Source organism: Oncorhynchus tshawytscha, linkage group LG06, assembly GCF_018296145.1.
Source record: "Oncorhynchus tshawytscha isolate Ot180627B linkage group LG06, Otsh_v2.0, whole genome shotgun sequence".
Classification (NCBI taxonomy): domain Eukaryota; kingdom Metazoa; phylum Chordata; class Actinopteri; order Salmoniformes; family Salmonidae; genus Oncorhynchus; species Oncorhynchus tshawytscha.
This window is the reverse complement of record NC_056434.1, coordinates 64,543,788-64,562,398: the sequence shown is the minus strand read 5'-3', so window position 1 is coordinate 64,562,398 and position 18,611 is coordinate 64,543,788.

Genomic DNA, 18,611 nt, shown 5'->3' with positions numbered 1-18,611 from the left:
CACTCCTTACAGAAAAACCTGAGCTTCTTGTTATGTATGGAACACCGCACAAGACACACTGCTCTCCCCTCATTCCCCTCCTTCTCCTCTCTCTGCAGGTAGGCCTCCACTACGTTCCTCAGTTTCATGTTGGACACGGAGGGATGGAAATCGGCCATGGAAGGCCTTTGCCTGCAGACGGGGCATTCGCGCTGCTTTTGTTGTATCCATGCTGGTGTTTCCAGGCAGCCGCGGCAGAAGCTGTGTTGGCATTTCAGACTCACGGGGTCCTGGAAAAATTCAAAGCAGATGGGACAGCTGAGCTCGTCCTCCAGAGCTGCTGTAGGTCGTTGCTGGAGCATCCTCTTCCTCGGGTAGAGTCAGGTAAAGGCCTTTCTCTTCAGAATACAGTATGGACTAGCGACTGTACATTTGGTACATGCATCATTACAACCGTACCCTTTCCATCGCTTGTTCACCAACCCACTGCACGGAATGTAGGTTTACAGTGCTTGATTACCTATTAACATTTAGGCCGTACCTGTGATCAGAGTTTATCCCAGTTATCCAATTCATGCCGAGGCAGAGGTCGCATAACATAGCAATGAAGTCATTCCTTTGGCACATGTTGCTGTATCTCAAGTAAGTGTTAGTGTCTCAGTCGTTCAACAACAACACCCTGACAGAAATAGCCACACTTGGTGTCATGTACAACAGATCCAAGGCACTGAACAAAGCTGTGTAGATGCCTGGTATCTGTTGTCTTGTAAGGATGTTTGATGGGGGAAAAAAGCTATTACTGTAGGACTAATAACTGGTTGGCACTGATTAACCAATAATAACTGGTTGGCACTAATTTGACACTGGGTTGGTAACAGCCTCAGCCATAATTGCCAGTCTGACACACTGCCAAATCAACTTCAAAAAGCTTCTACTCTGAGAGGCATGGATTCTGATAGCAGAACCAGTTAAAAAGCTTTGGCATCTTGTAACCCAGCACCATTGGAACTGCAACCCGGCATAACAAGCTCTGTCAGGCTCGGAGTAGCATCACAAGTCAGCAGACCCTCAGCTAGTGACTATTATATAATAGGATTCTGTTGTGACGTTCAGTTGTGAAAGCTGCCAAAAGGGGGCAGTAAAGCACTGCTATAGCAGCTGTATTGTAGTCAGTCACAACGGATGATGTCTGGGGCCCATTCTTAAGAGGCTATTAAGTGAATATTGATTATTTGGCAGATGAAATCCCATGTTACTTTTTAGGGCACAGCTCTAGGCAGACATGAGAGCATCTAATCAAATAAAGTGTTTTACACAATACTGCTTCTAGTCACATTATTATTTTAAATGGGATACTTAAAATGTTCTGATGCAATCTATCACAGGCTCCATCTTCTTCCTTCTAACTTTCTTCCAAATACTCTTCTTATTTATCTCTCACCCAAATGCTTTTCCCCCCATTCTCCGCCACAGACACCTAATTGTAACAGTCTGAAATACCCATTTATCCATTCCACCCAGGAGACATTTCTCTTTCCCTAAGTATTCCAGACATAAGGGATTTTGCCAAACTTGATGTAAGTTCATTCCATTACCACTTTCATTTCCATTTGACACCATTAGTGAGGTCCGTTTATTTAGGATTTTTGTCCATCTTCGTTGTGATGTACGACCTCTCCACATTCTACCTGTATGCCTATTATTAGTTGACCTTTGATTCATTTTGTAATAGTAGTGCTCTATAAGTCTGGGTCATAATATCTTGTTGAACAGGATTTGGTATTAGTAGTTCTAGTGAGATCATGATAGGATCCTGTTTTGGGACACAGGAGACTAAAGTAGTCTGAAGTATAGAAGGCATTAAGCTGACAATCAATATCTGTGTCTGTCCCCATTCTGATCAGACAAACATATTGTTGAGTCTACACCATTGTCTCATGTCTGCATCACATCCGGACGTGATTGGGAGTCCCATAGGCCGGCGCACAATTGGCCGAGCGCTGTCCGGGTTTGGCCGGGGTAGGCCGCCATTGTAAATAAGAATTTGTTCTTAACTGACTTGCCTAGTTAAATAAAGGTTAAAAAAAATCTATAATAATGTAAAAAAAGACTTCAGAAAGTGTGAAGGCCGTCTGCACTGATCTGTCTGATAGTTCATCCTCAAAATGTTACCAAGGTGACATCATCCACTGAACCGCCTTTCATCCTCAAAATGTTACCAAGGTGACATCATCCACTGAACCACCTTTCATCCTCAAAATGTTACCAAGGTGACATCATCCACTGAACTGCCTTTCATCCTCAAAATGTTACCAAGGTGACATCATCCACTGAACTGCCTTTCATCCTCAAAATGTTACCAAGGGGACGTCGTCCACTGAACCCCCTTTAACTCTGACTCTTTTGAAGATCAATCTGTAGCTAATATTTACTTTTTGTTCATGAGCAAGTGTACCTAATTCTATATAAAATAATATACATTGTGGTGGTAGAATCAGTATCTATGAAGTTTGAAATGTGCACAAAAATGTCTGCTTGCTGCCTGAACCAGGATCAAATCAATCCATATGAAATGAAAGGCAGGGATGCTAACAATGCCAGTTCACTCAATGCTGAATACTCCTTCTAGCTAGCTAGCTAGTGTAGGGAAGTTCTAGCTAATGCACAAATTAGCTTTCATTATATCTGTTCTGCCGTGAGTAGTGCGCAGAGTTTTACAGCACAGCCGACTGATACAGCACAGCTGACAGCTTTCCGCAACGTTATCTCGTTGGTCAAATGTTACAAAGTAGCAAGGCACAGAGCCAGCTTTCAGAGTCAGATACATGTGCTTTTTTTAACAGTCCCAAAACTTTGTTGCTGTACAACTTCATCAACAAGCTGGCAAACTAGCTACCGTATGGCCATTCAAACAAGCTTGCACTAGGGTGCTAGCTGTAGCAAGTTTGCCGTATTAGCCAATGCGTCATAGCTACCGAGAGCAGAGCAATTTTCAGAATCTAGTGTTTTGCCGATGAGACATGACTGACTGGGTGTTATCGGTCGGAGTTCTGAGATTTAAACAGAAATTCTATTCCTTTTCTACTGGTCTCTCTCTCTCTAACAAAATGAGTGAAGAATGATGGAGTTGAGCTTTCTTCCGTACAGTGGCCAGGAGACTGACAAATTGCTCATGTGAGAGAGATGGGGAACAGTGAATAGTGCCCCTGGGCACACTGGGCAGTCTCAGTACTTACTCACAAAAGAGGGAGGGCTAATGGAGAGTTTTAGAGAGAGAATGACTGTGGTCTTTCTCATTTGTGCTCTGTTTCTCCTCTGAATCAGTGCAGTGAAGCATGTTTGCCCCAGACAGAGCACTGTGAATGCAGCCCAGCATTAAGCGCCGTTGGCCTCCTATAACAAGCTATGACATGCTGTTTGGGGGTTTCTACTGAGATGCTCATGTCCACCACTCACTTTCCAATCCATAACTGCTTACTTGAGTTAATTTTTCATGTATCGGCACGACCAAAGCAGTTTATTTCAAGGAGATGTATTACTTTGTGTTGATGATTTGAATCCCCTCGGTTTCAAGGTTGAATGTAACTGGTGATTGTTCAGATGTTTACATTGCTGAAGCAATAATAAAAGTTGGTAAACTCAAATATGGTCTTCTGGAAGGCTTTGTATTGTCTGGTAGGCGGTGGGAGAAGCTACATAACTGACTCTGTAAATAAATAGGAAATACAGTACCATTCAAAAATGTGGATATTGGCGTATTGCTGCGGAATGCCTAAGTAGCCATGCTTAAGTGTGCCTTGAAGTCTAAATAAATCACCAACAGTGTCACCAGCAAAGCACCCCCACACCATCGCACCTCCTCCTCCATGCTTCACAGTGGCAACCAAACGTGCGGAGATCCTCCGTTCACCTACTCTGCATCTCACAAAGACACGTTGGTTGGAACAAAAAATCTCAAATTTGGACTCATCAGACCAAAGGACAGATTTCCACCGGTCTTATGTCCATTGCTCATGTTTCTTGGCCCAAGCAAGTCTCTTCTTATTAATGGTGTCCTTTAGTAGGGGTTTCTTTGCAGCAAATCGACAATGAAGGCCTGATTGACGAAGTCTCCTCTGAACAGTTGATGTTGAGATCAACAATACAGTGCCTTCAGAAAGTATTCATACCCCTTAATTCATGCCACATTTTGTTGTGTTACAAGACTCAATTTTAAATGGATTTAATTTAGATGTTTTTGTCACTGGCCTACACACAGTACCACATAATGTAAAAGTGGAATTATGTCGTTCTAAAATGTTTACTAATTAATAACACATGAAAAGCTGCTATGTCTTGAGTCAATAAGTATTCAGCCCCTTTGTCATGGCAAGTCTAAATAAGTTCAGGAGTAAATCATTTCTTAACGAGTCGCTTATTAAGTTGCATGGGCTCACTCTGTGTGCAATAATAGTGTTTAACATACATTTTGAATGACGACCTCATCTCTGTACCCCACACATACATTTATCTGTACGGTCCCTCAGTCGAGCAGTGAATTTTTATTTTTTATTTTTTTACTTTGAAACAAAAATATACACCTAACACATATGGTTATAGGCTTTTAAAAAAGAAGACACCTGTACCTTGTCAGATATAGAGTTGAAATGTATTCAATTTTGAGGTTGCATCCCAATATTACACTTTATACAGTATACATCACAGAAGACTGAAATATAACAAAACCGTTTGACACAAAAACACCAGCATTTCTGAGTTTTTGTAAAAAATCATATTTATTAATCATGAAAAAATATGAATGACATTCCACCTATGAGGCCACTAGAGGGCGATTTGGTCAGTTGACTGCAGGAACAGTTACCGAGTGTAATGGCTGTGATAGGAGAAAACTGAGGGCAGATCAACATTATAATTACTCTACAATCATTTGTATTTTTTATTTATTTGAACCTTTATTTAACTAGGCAAGTCAGTTAAGAGCAAATTCTTATTTACAATGACGGCATTGGAACAGTGGGTTAACTGCCTGTTCAGGGGCAAAAGGACAGATTTTTATCTTGTCAGCTCGGGGATTTGATCCAGCAATCTGTTGGTTACTGGCCCAACACTACCTGCCAGCTAACCTAATTGACAGAGTGAAAAGAAGGAAGCCTGTACAGAATAAAACTATTCCAAAACATGCATCCTGTTTGCAACAAGGCACTAAAAAAAATGTACTTTTTGTCCTGAATACAAAGTGTTATGTTTGGGGCAAACCCAATAAAACACATTACTGAGTACCACTCTCCATATTTTCAAGCATAGTGGTGGCTGCATCATGTTATGGGTATGTTTGTAATCGTTAAGGACGGCGGAGTTCTTCAGGATACAAAAGACACAGAATGGAGCTAAGCACAGGCAAAATCCTAGAGAAAAACCTTGCTCTGCTTTCCACCAGACAGTGGGAGATGAATTCACCTTTCAGGACAATAACCGAAAGCACAAGGCCTACACTGTAGTTGCTTACCAAGAAGACTGTGAATGTTCCCGAGTAGCTGTTACAGTTTTGACTTAAAACTACTTGAAAATGTATGGCAAGACCTCAAAATGTTTCTCTAACAATGATCAACAACCAATTAGACAGAGCTTGAAGAATTTTGAAAATAATAAATGGCCAAATGTTTCACAATCCAGGTGTGGAAAGCTCTTAGAGACTTACCCAGAAAGACAGCTGTAATCGCTGCCAAAGGTGCTTCTGCAACGTACTGACTCAGGTGTGCGAATACTTATGTAAATTTGATATTTCTGTATTTATTTTTTTTGTTCTATGCTAAACATTTCTTAACATGTTTCCACTTAGTCTTTATGGGATATTATGTGTAGATGGGTGAGAATTTGTTATTTATTTTGAATTCAGGCTGTAACACAACTAAATGTGTAATAAGTCAAGGGGTATGAATAAGGGACAGTATAGACAACTTTGACTTTGCAGCTGACCCATCTAGTGGAAATCGCTCAGTTCTGCCTCCATGGCAAGATTCATGACAATAAACGTCAACCTGCCACATATCCCCACTAGCCATTAATCACTAAGAAACCGCACCGACCAACTGCTGTGTACACTGTGCTTTTCCCATCATACTGAACCTACTCCAACACACACATCAAAAAAACACACATTCACAAAGCAATAAAGAATAAAATGGCAATAATAACAAAGTCCCTGGAGTCCCTGGCCCTTTGCCACTGTGCTGTGGACGTGGCACAGCAGAGTCCATGATTAATATCACAATTCAATAGAATATCAGCCCCACAATATTTAATACTCTCAGCAGGCCAGTAATAGAACCGACATTAAGTGAAAGGCTTGTTTTCTTTCTCAGCCTGTGAATCCGGCTAGAGGTTTATTAACATGTTGAAATGAATTGTGACCATGGGTGAACGGCTGGGCAGGACACTCGCTAATAGATGGAGATTACCAACGTCTGAGGGGAGAGGAGAGAATTTCACTGGCAGCTCACGTCTGAACCGCAAACCCCCGGATCTTATGAACAGAGACCATGAATAATTCACAGTGAAATATGAGGTTATATTTTATTGAAAAGCTTTAAGTTTAGCCAAGGCTGGGCTATGCATCATTCACAGTTGCCAGGGTTGAGAGCGGTGAAGTGGAGCAGAACTGGCCACTGGAAATAAAACGCAATAAAACGTTGATGCATGTCTGTTGCTCTACTTGTTGTTGGTTTTGGTACAGCTGTTACAGTACAGTCCCATAGAAGGAGCAGTATCCACGTCACACAGTTACAAAGCTTCAGATTTGATCCTAGTCAACAATGGCGGTCGGAAAACAGGTTGTTTGATAAGATAAGCCCATCTCCATGGCCTAGGGTGGTCTAGTGGTTACTGCCGCTGCCTTCAGAGCACCCATGTTTGCCACCGCTGCCGTGGGTTTGAGTCCGGCCCACGTCCTACTAGCTAACCGTCTCTTCATCTGGCTGTCCTGTCTCTCTTCACTGTTTGTGTTTCTCTGAAGGTCCAATGTAGTGTTTATCTCAACATCAAATCATTTCTGGGTAATATGAAGTACTTTAATGTGATCGTTTTCAATTAAAATGGTAAACAATGAACAAAGATAGCTTCTTAAAGAGCAAATTCTCAAGCAAGAATTTAGCTAGGACTGTTGTTAAAAGGAGCTGTTATTGGCAGAGAGGTTTGGAACTCTCTTTTGTATTGGTCTATTTACTCATTTCCCGCCTGGGGATGGTACCAGAAAGGCCAACACAGGTCTTTTCAAACAGCTTTTACACTAAAAGGACATTATCATCAATTTAACAATTTTACAGTATTAGTGCGGAAAGTTATGTAAAAGCACAGGAATATCTCGAGATTGAGGCACCGGGCCTAATATACACGTCACTGTGACACTCGGAGCTGGGATATCCTTGCCTCAGCCAAGTGGCAGCAAGAGTTCCTCTGAAATATGTTTCCCTCCTGTGAATACAGTCTCAGGGCTTTACTTTAATAAACCAAAAGTACATCTTAGTGCACTCACTCAGCACAGTTGAGTTGTGGGTGTGTCAGAAATATGTGTTTTTTATCCTAATCCACTGATTCCTCATCTGGTCTCTTCTCTGCGCCTGGGTCCAACTTCATCACATTACAATAGAGGCATGTTTGTTCTACATAACATATTTTTATCTGAATGTTCCAAGACGTTGTGTCCTGCTGGACACGCAACTGGCATTAAGCGTAAAGAGGCAGGCTTTCTATGAATTAATAAGTTGTAGGTGTAACGAGGGCTTGATCACCGACTGGCCAATGAAAACCTGCCTCGAAGCTTATCATGTGGTTGCCTCAAGGTGCGTGTTTACTGTGTTTGATGTAGCGTTGTCCTAAACTCAGGCAGGAGAGCGTGAATGTTTGTCCTATCTGTTGAAGAAAGGCCTACTAGTTTATTAAATACATACAGTAACCCTATAATAGGCCTAGTTAAATCCAGGTTTTCATGTAAAAAAATGTATCAGCTTCAACATGGGAATATTAGCCAACACATTGCATTCGCATTTCGCCATCCGAATTCCCGCGATTTGACCTTTTTAAGTTCAGAGGACAATGAAGAGGAATTATTTGTAACAAAATGATCAACGTAAAACAATAAGCAGACTTTTTCACAACTTGATGTTTTTAAATCGGCTTCCTACATAATGACATATGTCATTCAATGGGCACTTAATGAGTCTACTAAGCTAACATATGGAATTGTTTTAAGGTGGACACATCATGGATTATTAAGCTATTTGATTTGGAATTTTAGGACCCCTGTATGTATTGAAACAATATACAGTATACTGTATACAGTGCATTCGGAAAGTATTCAGACCCCTTGACTTTTTCAACATTTTGTTACAATACTGCCTTACTCTAAAATGGATTAAATAAAAATGTTATTCATCAATCTATACACAACACCCCATAATGACAAAGCGAAAAACAATTTTTTTGACATTTTTGCAAATGTGTTAAAAACAGAAATACCCTATTTACATAAGTATTCAGAACCTTTGATATGAGACTCGAAATTGAGCTCAGTTGCGTCCCGTTTCCACTGATGATCCTTGAGATGTTTGTACAACTTGTTTGGAGTCCACCTGTGGTAAATTGTCATTATGGGGCATTGTGTGTAGATTGATGAGGAAAAAAACAATTTAATCCATTTTAGAATACGGCTGTAACTTAACAAAGAAGAAGAAAAAGGTCCATGAAAATAACATCAAATTGATCAGAAATACAGTGTAGACATTGTTAATGTTGTAAATTACTATTGTTGCGGGAAACGGCAGATTTATTTATGGAATATCTACATAGGCGTACAGAGACCCATTATCAGCAACCATCACTCCTGTGTTCCAATGGCATGCTGTGTTAGCTAATCCAAGTTCATAGTTTTAAAAGGCTAATTGATCATTAGAAAACCATTTTGCAATAATGTTAACACAGCTGAAAACAGTTGTGCAGCTTAAAGAAGATGTAAAACTGGCCTTCTTTAGACTAGTTGAGTATCTGGAGCATCAGCATTTATGGGTTTGATTACAGGCTCAAAATGGCCAGAAACACATAACTTTCTGAAACTCGTCAGTCTATTCTTGTCTTGAGAAATGAAGGCTATTCCATGCGAGAAATTGCCAAGAAACTGAAGATCTCGTACAACACCCTTCACAGGACAGCGCAAACTGGCTCCAACCAGAATAGAAAGAAGGGTGTGAGGCCCCGGTGCACAACTGAGCAAGAGGACAAGTACATTAGAGTGTCTAGTTTGAGAAACAGATGCCTCATAAGTCCTCAACTGGCAGCTTCATTAAATAGTGCCCGCAAAACACCAGTCTCAACGTCAACAGTGAAGAGGCGACTCTGGGATGCTGACCTTCTAGGTAGAGTTGCAAAGAAAAAGCCATATCACAAACTGGCCAATAAAAAGAGAAGATTAAGATGGGCAAAAGAACACAGACACTGGACAGAGGAAGATTGGAAAAAGGTGTTATGGACAGACGAATATAAGTTTGAGGTGTTCGGATCACAAAGAAGAACATTTGTGAGATGCATAAAAAATGAAAGATGCTGGAGGAGTGCTTGACACCATCTGTCAAGCATGGTGGAGGCAATGTGATGGTCTGGGGGTGCTTTGGATGTGATAAAGTGGGAGATTTGTACAGGGTAAAGGGGATCTCCATTTTGCAACGCCATGCCATACCCTGTGGACGCAGCTTAATTGGAGCCAATTTCCTCCTCCAACAGGACAATGACCCAAAGGACAAATGCTCCAAACTATGCAAGAACTATTTAGGGAAGAAGCAGTCAGCTGGTATTCTGTCTAAAATGGAGTGGCCAGCACAGTCACCGGATCTCAACCCTTTTGAGCTGTTGTGGGAGCACCTTGACCGTATGGTACGTAAGACGTGCCCATCAAGCCAATCCAACTTGTGGGAGGTGCTTCAAGAAGCATGGGGTTAAATCTCTTCAGATTACCTCAACAAATTGACAAGTAGAATGCCAAAGGTCTGCAAGGCTGTAGTTGCTGCAAATGGAGGATTCTTTGACGAAAGCAAAGTTTGAAGGACACAATTATATTTAAATTAAAAATCATTATTTATAACCTTTTCAACATCTTGGCTATATTTCCTATTCATTTTGCAACTCATTTCATGTATGTTTTCATGGAAAACAAGGACATTTCAAGTGACCTCAAACATTTGAAAGGTAGTGTATGTAAAGAAATGTACTAAAAAAATAATATTTTTGCTTTGTCATTATGGGTTATTGTGTGTAGATTGATGAGTAAAAAAAATCTATTTCATACATTTTAGAATAAGGCTGTAAAGTAACAAAATGTGGGAAAAGTCAAGGGGTCTGAGTACTTTCCGAATGCACTGTATTTCTCACTAGTTTTACCCATTTGCAGAGTAAAAAAATGCTTTAATGCACAATTTAATCTGGCACTCTAGAAAGAGCTCCCGTAGTGACTGTGCAGCAGCCCGTTCATTCACCCTGCCTACTTATCATAACCTGTCAAGCCATCGCATTGGTATTATTCTATTCGTTGTTATTTCAGACAATAGTGTACGGACACTACAATTGGATAAATACAATTCTCACAGCTAAATATCACACAGAAACCTAAACATTTATGTTAAACTGCAATCAAGATGAAAGACCAGTAAACTGTGGAACAGCCTCTCTCCCGTGTCTCCAAAGCCCAATCTCCATCTCTTTACCTACTCACACCAGTGATAATTCCCTGAGGTTCTCAACCTCTTCAACCCATGTTCACAATATGGGAATAATTCAAGGCTTCAAGTTCATTTGCAGTATGACAATAGAAAAATCCTATCAGATTTTGGAACTAGTCCTATTGGACTCCTATGAGATGCTATCCTATAATATTGGATCTCATGGGATCTTATAGGATTACTGTAACGAACACGATAGGAGACAAGAGAGCTGGTTTCAAGCGCAGGGCGCAGCAGGTGTTTCTTGGTAAAGGACCACAGGAGGAGGCAGGTAGCTGGGTCCAGGGCCAGGCAGAAGGACATACACAGGGGGTCCAAAAAGGCAACAGTACAGGCACGGAAAAGGCTAGTAACGTCGTCCGGGAGATCAGGCAATGGGTTGATAACAGGCGGGCCAAAACTATCATACACGGGAGGATTAAATTACAGGAAACCCAGCACTCTGAATAGAAGTATGTCACAAAACAAACAATACCTCACAGTGATGGGGTGCAAAGAACTGAACTAAATAGTGTGTGATAATGACATACAAGTGTGTGAACAGGTGATCAGAATTCGGGTGATTGGGATCTGGAGAGTGAGCTGCGTTCAGGGGATCTACAGTATGTGTTGGAGAGTGTGAGCTGGAAAGTGGGTTGGAAAGTGAGCTGTGTTCAGGGGATCTATGTGTGTGAGAGTGTGAGTTGGAAGCGGACGTTACAATTACAATATAAGAATCCGATAGAAAAATCCTATCAGATTTTGGGAACCAGTCCTATTGGACTCCTATGGAATTCCATCCTATAGGATTTTATGCTATAGCTATACAATTTTATAGGATTCCAATGCAAGAGTCCAATAGAAAAGATAGGTTCCAAAATTCCATAGGAATGTTTTTATTGGAATCATATAGGACTTTTTTACTAGGGCAAACTGCAAATTGGCTCTAGGGACACAGGATACAGAGTCACTTGTTAAGGAAAATGGTCTGACACTATTACCGCTGAGAGACGAGGTTGGAGGAGTGTGAAGATTCTCTCTGATCCCTCTAGTGTGTCTCCCCCACCTCCAAGTACCCATGGTGCTCCACAGGGGAATGACAAGCAACCGACCATGGAGGCTTAATGAGGCCCACACGTGGGCTGTCATAGAAGAGGTTTGGGGGTGTGGGAGAAGGATTGGAGGGGTTAGACACATAGGATCATTCATTAACATTTGAAAATGCAATTTTGGATCCACCTTATCTCTCAAACAAGTGAAGGAGAGAGAAATAGAGAGATGGGAAGAGAAAGGAGGGAGAGGTAGAGCGGGAGTTATCTTTTGGGAGATGTGGTGCGTGACAGACAATGGACAGCGCGCACTTAAAGAGTAAAGTTATTACCGTAAGTGGCATCCACATATCCACTCAGTTCTCCATCAATCTCACTGAATTCTCACGTTGTTGATCTTTTAAACAACAAGCAAGAGAAGCCTCACTGGGGAGGTAGTCAAGGTTAGAGGTTGACTTTGTGCGTTTGTCTACGTCGCTACGCTATCCACTCAGTTTGAATAATGTGATAGGGAACAGGAGGGTATCTAATTGTTTTCTGACAAAGTGATCTGTGACGTGTTTGATGAATTGCCTTGTCACAAACATCAGGTACCAACAGCCGAGGCTCTATGTTCACCACCGATAAGCAATGATAAATCATCTCTGTGCACACGGGAGGCGGGGAGAACTGCATCATTGCATTCTATGGTTTTCCTTGTTGAGACTGTGCTGGCTCACTGTGAGAAATGTTTGTTTGTCTGTGTGTTTGTTCAGACTATAAGTAATTGCTCAATGTATGGGATTTAAACTACCTTGTCTAGAGGACAGCACCTTCCATTCAATAAGAGTAGATTTTCTGACTCACTAGAAAAAGTGAACACACATTATTAAAGGGATGTTGCTGTCTGTAGCGTTTTCTTTATTCACCTAGCTAGCTACAGTAGTTTATATTCTGAGCACCCCATATCAACTGCTCGGTGGAATTTCAGCAGCTCGTCTTTGCTGAAATCCATGAATCATCCAGACTAGAGTGCATACTCTGAGTGTACAAAACATTAGGAACACCTTCCTAATGTTGAGTTGCACCCTCTTTTGCCCTCAGAACAGCCTCATTTCGTCAGGGCGTGGACTCTACAAGGTGTCTAAAGCGTTCCACAGGGATGCTGGCCCATGTTGGCTCTGAAGCTTCCCACAGTTGTGTCAAGTTGGCTGGATGTCCTTTGGGTGGTGGACCATTCTTGATACAAAACGGGAAACTGTTGAGCGTGAAAGATCCAGCAGCATAGTAGTTCTTGAACACCATAACAGGAATATTACCTGAATTCCTCTCATTATAGTCTACGGGGACTCTGACTATATTTCACCACAGCGTAGGTCAGTGCCTAAGGGAGTCTGTATAAAACAGCATCATCATCAGTCCCATCCTCACCCACAACCTTTGACCCTTTGGTCCCAGACTGACAAGAGATGGCAAGTCTCTGACGATGATGTCATTTCAGCTCGGGGAAATGACTGTCACTGTTTTATCCTAATTAGCCGGAATGGCCAATTCTTCACAGGCCAGTGATGAGATGAGCAATTAGCTTCTGTGGTTCCAACTGGAACAGAGAGTGGTGGTGGTGTTGAGGCTGCATTATGGCATCCTCAGGGGGATTCCCCTCTGGCTCAGAGTCGCTGATGGGTGACATACTGTAATCGTGAGGGTGGTAACCATGGCAATGGAGTGTCCAGGAGGAGAAAGGCCATCTTGATGTCACTGTATTAATGGACATCCTGCTCTCTGTGAGGTTTTGCCCTACATTGAGGGAACGGTGTCCATTTCATTATGTCTTTAGAAAGGAGAGGAGGATTGCCACAGAGATCCTCATCGTTATTGCTATATAATTTCAAGATTGTTCGATACATCAGTTGCGGTCTCTATAGCTTCAAGATGAGGTCCTAAACCTAGCATGAAAGTGCATCGTTGTAGCTGTGTGAGTTAATATAGTCAGAATGTTTGCCCTTGGGGTAAGTTGAGCCAATGGCAAGTTGAGCAAATTGAAATGTTTTCTTCACAGGCGTAATGCAAGGCATTATCGCTGGGATATGAGGTAACAACAGGGCCTGGCTTATGCTAAAAGTGTAAAAATAAAAGTAAAAAGTGTTTTACGTGTGTTAAGCCTGTGTTAAAATATGCTTAAAATGAATCAAATACACAAAAGTGATTATGTTGAATTGTGTTTGGGAAATAAAGATTGACATTGTTTTAAAAAGGTAGTGGTAATGTTTCATTAAGTACAGAAATGTGTAGGCAACTTACCCTGTCCTCCGGCTCAATTGTACCCCATAACCTGGGTACGTTTTCCAAGAGACCACTTTTGTTGGACAAGCAATGTTTTCAAAACTGTAATGTTTACAAGAATTAAGATTATTTCCAGGGATACACAACATTCTGAAATATATGTAGATCTATTTGTTGGAAAGAATACTATGTTTCACTTGACGGAGTGATGCTGAATGTAAAAAAGGGCTCACATTACCCCACTTTCACCTACTGTGCTTTTCTATGACTATGTTTCAATGACACTATAATTTACACTATCCGATCAGATCAGAAAACTGTAATGTACTTAATGACGCAATTCATTTTGAAGCAATCACAATTACATACAGTTGAATTCGGATGTTTACACACACGTATGTTGGAGTCATTAAAACTCGTTTTTGGCAAGTCAGTTAGGACATCTACTTTGTGCTTGACACAAGTCATTTTTCCAACAATTGTTTACAGACAGATTATTTCACTTAAAATTCACTGTATCACAATTTTAGTGGGTCAGAAAGTTAACATACACTAAGTTGACTGTGCCTTTAAACAGCTTGGAAAATTCCAGAAAATGAAAATGAAGCTTCTGATAGGATAATTGACATCATTTGAGTCAATTGGAGGTGTAGCTGTTAATGTATTTCAAGGCCTACCTTCAAACTAAGTGCATCTTTGCTTGACATCATGGGAAAATCAGAAGTAATCAGCCAAGACCTCAGAAAAACAATTGTAGAGCTCCACAAGTCTGGTTCATCCTTGGGAGCAATTTATAAACGACTGAAGGTACCACGTTCATCTGTACAAACAATAGTATGCAAGTATAAACACCATGGGACCACTCAGCCGCCATACCGCTCTGGAAGGAGACGCGTTCTGTCTCCTAGAGATTAACGTACTTTTTTTGCGAAAAGTGCAAATCAATCCCAGAACTTCAGCAAAGGACCTTGTGAAGATGCTGGAGGGAACAGGTACAAAAGTATCTATATCCACAGTAAAACGAGTCCTATATCGACATAATCTGAACGGCCGCTCAGCAAGGAAGAAGCCACTGCTCCAAAACCGCCATAAAAAAGCCAGACTACGGTTTGCAACTGCACATGGGGACAAAGTTCGTACTTTTTGGAGAAATGTCCTCTGGTCTGATGAAACAAAAATAGAACTGTTTGGCCATAATGATCATTGTTATGTTTGGAGGAAAAAGGGTTAGGCTTGGAAGCTGAAGAACACATCCCAGCCGTAAAGCATGGGGGTGACAGCATCATGTTGTGGGGGTGCTTTGCTGCAGGAGGGACTGGTGCACTTCACAAAATAGATGGCATCATGTGGACGGAAAATTATGTGGATATATTGAAGCAACATCTCAAGACATCAGTCAGGAAGTTAAAGCTTTGTCGCAAATGGGTCTTCCAAATGGACATTGACCCCAAGCCTACTTCCAAAGTTGTGGCAAAATGGCTTAAGGACAACAAAGTCAAGGGATTGGAGTGGCCATCACTAAGCCCTGACCTCAATCCTATAGAAAATATGTTATCAGAACTGAAAAAGCGTGTTTGAGCAAGGAGGCCTACAAACCAAACTCAGTTACATCAGATCTATCAGGAGGAATGGGACAAAATGCACCCAACTTATTGTGGGAAGCTTGTGGAAGACTACCTGAAATGTTTGACCCAAGTTAAACAATTTGAAGGCAATGCTACCAAATACTAATTGAGTGGATGTAAACTTCTTACCCACTGGGAATGTGAACAATGCTGAATGGGTGTAGACAAAGAAGGGTTCTCCAATAGTAGTACCAAAATATTCAAAGGCCATTTTCACCAAAGTGAGTTTCCAAGATTTACAACTTTTAAAGCAAAATTACTTTCCCATTGTTCCTCAACTGTAGTGTATGATATACTGTATCATTTTGTAGCTCTGAGTATCTACTTTTATCCAATGTAAAAAACACCATTTCATATTTTGCTACATAAGACTGATTTGAGCTGGCCGGTATGGTGGCTTATTTCTGCTTTACCAAATGAGGAGAGTTACAAACTTCACACACCAGTCAGAGTTATACTTAAACTACATTTTTAATAATAATAAGAGCTTTGGAATAGCATTTTGACTTTCAATGATGCGCCATCTCTAATGAACCATTGAAAGTGACATCAGAAAAGTACAAAGATCTTTTATGGCCAAGATACACCCCTCTCAACCTACATGATGAACCACAGATCTTAGGAACAGTTCACAAAGAAAGACTTTTATTTGAGAGAGAGGAGTATCCCATAGCCAGATAACATTCGCTATAAATTATCGTTCAGTTTGGTCCCTCAGACGAGGTTCTAATCTCGTTCCTGGTACTTCATAGCACAAAAACATTACCTCATGTTATCTGGAATGCTCTTTAGGTTTTATCACCCAAAGACATCGAAAATCTCCTCTGTTAGTGCTATCTCATAGAGGCCCATCCTCAGTGGAACACACACACAATACTCTATTCTGTCGAATAAAACAACCATTATAATGCAATACAAGCATTATAACATAATCTTGCAATTTTCCACGACATCTGTCACATATTTAAAAACAACAATATGATATCAAAGGATATTTACAAGCATAATGATGCCAACTTTTGCCTCTCCAAAACCCCTTGATGAGTGATGAACAAACAACCACAGTACCTCCACAGCCCAAATCTAGACTGATGTGAATGAAGTCCTCTCAAGGACCATTGAGCCGCCACTCTTTCCAAAGCACCAGCGCTATGACAGAGGCAGACCTCCTGTTATGTGTGGATGACTACATCCGGCCATCAGTGACTGACTGTGTGAGTCTCTGTTTGCCTCTGATAGTAACTCATCATCAGACTTAGAGAGAGGTGGAGTGAGCCCTCTCCAATCCGACTCTTAGAGTGCCAGTCTATTCCTGTTTCTCTGGATGCCTCCATTTATCTAAACCAGATCAGGCCTGGTGATGAACCCACTCCCAGCTGTCCAGACTCATGGACTATGAGGTAGAGATTGTATACTTTTCCCTCTGCACCGGTTACTTTGTAGGCTGGACAGTGCGTTGTTCAGTGTTCAGGGCTCAAAGGTAAACCCCAAACGTCTCACCACCATATCTCCAAAGGGGACTGTGTCCCAAACATCTAACCTGCTGATACATTCCATTAACAAAGAGCCATGATCCCAGGGCAGGGGTCCATACCTGGGGACTGGAGGTGACAGCAGGTGAGTGGAACACACAACACGTCCCTCTCTCCAGGGGCCTTGCTCAGACAGAGTCAATAGTTGTAGCTAACAGTAAACCTCTTCCTCTCTCTCTCTCCCTCTTTCTCTCTTCTTTGTTTGTAGCTACCGATTTGTGTCTGTGCTATGTGTGTCTCAGCTGTTGTGTCTTCAGTATGTGGCAAGCAAGCTGTGTGTCTTAACTGTTCCCAACACAACAACAAGCCACTGTAATACGCTAACCCAATACTAATTGACTAATTAGAAAGGCCAATTGCTAATTATTTACTAATTAGCAGTGTCTCTTTATGTTTATAACTTAATTTAATGACCTGTATTGGCCCTGGTTTCCTGGCAACAACCATAATTGCATCCCCAATCAGGCATCTCATTCTTGCAGTAGCTATGGTGACATATTTACATCTGCCTAACATAACAATTCCAAGCTCTTCCCTATTAATTATTACAATTGTCACAATAATTGTTGACAATGTTGCTGATCATAAAAGCTTTGGCCGCCGTTACTTTGTACAGTGTGCATTGCTATGTCCTTCGATTCAACCTATTGAATAGAAATGTGTTTTCTTATTTTCTCCCAGCTACCCCATTCTGTCTTCATTTGTTTTACATGATTTCACAACAGCTGGTGCGCAATCTCTATTAAAGAAGTTTCGAGGTTCTGCTCGCCTGAGTTAGAATACCTCATGATAAGCTGTAGACCTTACTAAACTCAGCAAAAAAAGAAACGTCCTCTCATCTGCTTTTATTTTCAGCAAACTTAACTTGTGTAAATATGTGAATGAACATAGCAAGATTCAACAACTGAGACATAAACTGAACAATTTCCACAGACATGTGACTAACAGAAATGGAATAATGTGTCCCCGAACAAAGGGGGGGTCAAAATCAAAAGTATCAAAAGTATCAGTATTTGGTGTGGCCACCAGCTGCATTAAGTACTGCAGTGCATCTCCTCGTCATGGACTGCACCAAGCTTTGCCAGTTCTTGCTGTGAGATGTTACCCCACTCTTCCACCAAGGCGCCTGCAAGTTTCCGGACATTTCTGGGGGGGAATCGCCCTAGCCCTCACCCTCACCCTCCTATCCAACAGGTCCCAGACGTGCTCAATGGGATTGAGATCCGGGCTCTTCGCTGGCCAAGGCAGAACACAGACAATCCTGTCTTCCAGGAAATCACGCACAGAACGAGCAGTATGGCTGGTGGCATTGCCATGCTGGAGGGTCATGTCAGGATGAGCCTGCAGGAAGGGTTACCACATGAGGGAGGAGGATGTCTTCCCTGTAACGCACAGCTTTGAGATGGCCTGCAATGACAACAA